Genomic DNA, 4,021 nt, shown 5'->3' with positions numbered 1-4,021 from the left:
ACTTAGGTGAGTACTGGAGTGCTGCTAAGCCCCCGAGTGGGAGGTTTGCTCTCCACTCGGTAGGATTTTCAAATACTTAGGCGAGTACTGGACTGCAGCTAAGCCTTCGAGTGGGAGGGTTGCTCTCCACTCGGTAGGATTTTCAAATACTTAGGCGAGTACTGGACTGCAGCTAAGCCTCCGAGTGGGAGGGTTGCTCTCCACTCGGTAGGATTTTCTAATACTTAGGCGAGTATTGGACTGCAGCTAAGCCCCTGAGTGGGAGGTTTGTTCTCCACTCGGTAGGATTTTCAAATACTTAGGCGAGCACTGGACTGCAGCTAAGCCCGCGAGTGGGAGGTTTGTTCTCCACTCGGTAGGATTTTCAAATACTTAGGCGAAACGGATTCGCAGCTAAGCCCCCGAGTGAGAGGCTTGCTCTTCACTCGGTAGGTTTTTTTTACAAACTTAGGCGAAACGGAATCGCAGCTAAGCCACCCACTGGGGGATTTCTCACATAAACAAAAGCAACAACAATCACTGGGAAAATTATAACACTCTTGTCTTTGATAAGCAAACTACAGAGGTACTTTTTATTACATCTCATCTGAGTGAGTATTTAAGTATAAAAGGGGCGGAGCAGCTCCGCATTCCAAGCTCGTGGCTCATCAATCTGGCGATCGACATTGTAAAGACGGTACGCTCCATTGTGGAGAACTTTGGTGACGATGAAGGGGCCCTCCCAAGTAGGAGCGAGCTTGTGCGGTTTCTGTTGATCCACTCAGAGGACCAAGTCTCCTTCTTGGAAGGCTCGACTCTTCACGTTCCTGGCATGGAATCGACGCAAGTCTTGCTGATAGATGGTCGATCAGATCATAGCCATCTCTCTTTCTTCTTCTAGAAGGTCGAATGCGTCCTGCCGGGCTTGTTCTGCTTCACCTTCAGAGTAGAGCTGGACTTAGTGAACTTGTTGACTGCCACCAGTACATGGGTGAAGCCGCTCCTGCCAGTTCTCAGTGGTCCAACCATATCTAATCCCCAAACAGCAAAGGGCCAGACGAGTGGAATTGTCTTCAAGGCTGAGGCGGGTTTGTGCGACATATTGGCATAGAACTGACATCCTTCGCACTTGTCCACTATCTCCTTCACCATTTCATTCGCCCTTGGCCAGTAAAACCCCGCTCGGTATGCTTTAGCCACAATGGTCCAGGAGGACGCATGATGACCACAGGTCCCCGAGTGGATATCGTCAAGAATTATCTGACCTTCTTCTGGTGTTATACATTTCTTACCGACTCCAGTCGCGCTTTCCCTATACAACTATCCCTTTATCACAGTAAAGGCTTTGGATCGACGGACGATCTGTCGAGCCTCTTCTTCATTCTCTGGGAGCTCTTTCCTTAGGATATACGCGATGTATGACACCGTCCAGTCGGGAGTGATGACCAAAGCTTCCATTATCAGGTCGACCACAGCTGGAACTTCAACTTCAGTCAGATCCGTGGCACTTTTTGGCTGCGGGGCTTCTTCGGTGAAAGGATCCTCTTGAACTGATGGTGTGTGGATGTGTTCCAAAAACACATTACTGGGAACGACTTCTCTCTTGGAACCTATTTTTTCCAAACCATCAGCCGCTTGATTTTTCAGTCGGGGTATATGATGAAGCTCTAACCCCTCGAATTTCTTCTCTAGCTTTCTCACTGCGTTGCAGTAACCAGTCATGGCCGGACTTCTGACGTCCCACTCCTTCATCACTTGGTTAACCACTAAATCTGAGTCGCCATAGACCATGAGGCGACGGACGCCGAGTGAAATGGCCATACGCAACCCATACAAAAGTGTTTCGTATTCTGCTTCGTTATTGGAAGAATCAAAGTGAATCTGGAGCACATATCTGAGCTTATATCCTCGGGAGGACACCAAAACTACCCCAACACCGGAACCATTCAGCATCTTAGAACCATCAAAGAACATGGTCCAGTGCTCCGAGTGAACTTGAGTCGGCAGTTGTTGCTTAGTCCACTTGGCGATGAAATCCGCTATTGCTTTGGACTTGATGGCTTTCTTTGCCTCAAACTTGATATCTAGGGGAAGGAGTTCAATCGCCCATTTTGCCACTCGACCGGTTGCATCTCTGTTGTGCAGAATCTCTGACAATGGAGCGTCGCTGACGACTGTAATGGAATGGTTAGAGAAGTAATGAGCAACCTTCTTCGTGGTCATATAAATCCCATATACAAGCTTCTGATAATGAGGGTATCTTTGCTTTGATGGGGTCAAAACTTCAGAAACATAATATATTGGGCGCTGAACTTTAAAGGTTTTTTCCTTCTCCTTCCCGCTCGACCGTAAGTACTGTACTGACGACTTGTCCTGTGTCTGCAATGTAAAGCAGCAAAGGCTCTTTGCTGATTGGGGCAGCAAGCACCGGCTGGGTGGAAAGCATGGCTTTTAGCTCTGCAAACGCTGTATCAGCTTCAGGAGTCCACTCGAACTTGTCTGACTTCTTCATCAGTCGGTAAAGAGGCAATGCCTTCTCACTGATACGAGAGATGAATCGACTTAAAGCGTCCAAGCAACTAGTAAGCTTCTGGACATCATGCACACGCACAGTACGTTTCATTCAGAGTATAGTACCAACTTTTTCTGGATTGGCGTTGATTCCTCATTCAGAAATGAGAAAACCAAGTAAATTTCCGCCAGGAACTCCGAATGTGCACTTTGATGGATTAAACTTGATATCATACCTCCTGAGGTTGGCACATGTTTCAGCAAGGTCAGTCAGCAGGTCAGAACCTTTCCGTGACTTGACCACAATATCATCCATGTATGCTTCCACATTCCAACTGATTTGAGTGAGCAAACACTTCTGAATCATCCTCATGAACGTGGCTCCGGCATTCTTGAGGCCGAATGGCATGGTTACATAACATAAGCACCCGAATGGAGTGATGAAAGCTGTTTTGATCTCGTCGGGTCCATACAGACGGATCTGATGGTAACCGGAATAGGCGTCTAAAAAAGATAGGCGCTCACATCCCATGGTCGAGTCGACTATTTGGTCGATGCAAGTTGTCATTGTCGGCCCGATTGATATGTCTGAAGTCGATGCACATGCGAAGTGACTTGTCCTTCTTAGGGACCATGACAACATTAGTGAGCCACTCGGAGTGGTAAATCTCTTGGATAAACTCCACTACTAAGAGCCGAGCCACCTCCTCGCCAATGGCCTTTCTTTTCTGGACGGCGGACCGTCGAAGATGTTCTTTGACAGGTTTCACTTTTGAGTTGACTCGTAGGCGATGCTCAGCCAGCCCCCTGGGAACACCCGGCATGTCAGAAGGTTTCCATGCGAAGATGTCCCAGTTCTCATGGAGAAACTGGATGAGCGCTTCTTCCTATTTGGAGTCGAGTGTTGTAGAGATATGAGTCGGAGCAACATTGGGGTCGGTCGGGTGAATGTGAATCGGTTTTGTCTCACCGGACGACTGAAATGTTGATTCTGTAGCGGGCTTCTTGGCTCGCAACAAATAACTCGGGTCTGCAGTTTTCTGGTATTCCTACAGCTCCACCACTGCCATCTGAGCATCGGCGATCTTTGAGCCTTTCTAAAAATACTCTTCCGCCTTCTTCCGATTGCCAGTAATAGTAATCACACCTTTGGGACCAGACATCTTCAATTTGAGGTACACATAACATGGTCGAGCCATGAAACGTGCATAAGCTGGCCTGCCCAAAATAGCGTGATAAGCACTCTGGAAATCCACAACTTCAAACGTCAACTTTTCTTTGCGGTAATGCTTGGAATCACCAAAAACCACATCAAGAGCAATTTGGCCGAGTGACTCAGCCTTCTTTCCAGGAATGACTCCATGGAAACTCATGTTGCTGGTACTGAGTCTGGACATCGGAATGCCCATCCCTTTCAGCGTCTCTGCATATAATATATTTAGGACGCTACCACCATCCATCAAAACCTTAGTCAGTCGAGTGCCTTCGATGACTGGGTCGACCACCAAAGCTTTCCTCCCAGGGGTGGTTA

Source organism: Triticum dicoccoides, chromosome 2B (assembly GCF_002162155.2).
Source record: "Triticum dicoccoides isolate Atlit2015 ecotype Zavitan chromosome 2B, WEW_v2.0, whole genome shotgun sequence".
In the NCBI taxonomy this organism is placed as follows: Eukaryota; Viridiplantae; Streptophyta; class Magnoliopsida; order Poales; family Poaceae; genus Triticum; species Triticum dicoccoides.
The sequence above is the reverse complement of the archived record's forward strand: the minus strand, read 5'-3'. Positions refer to the sequence as shown.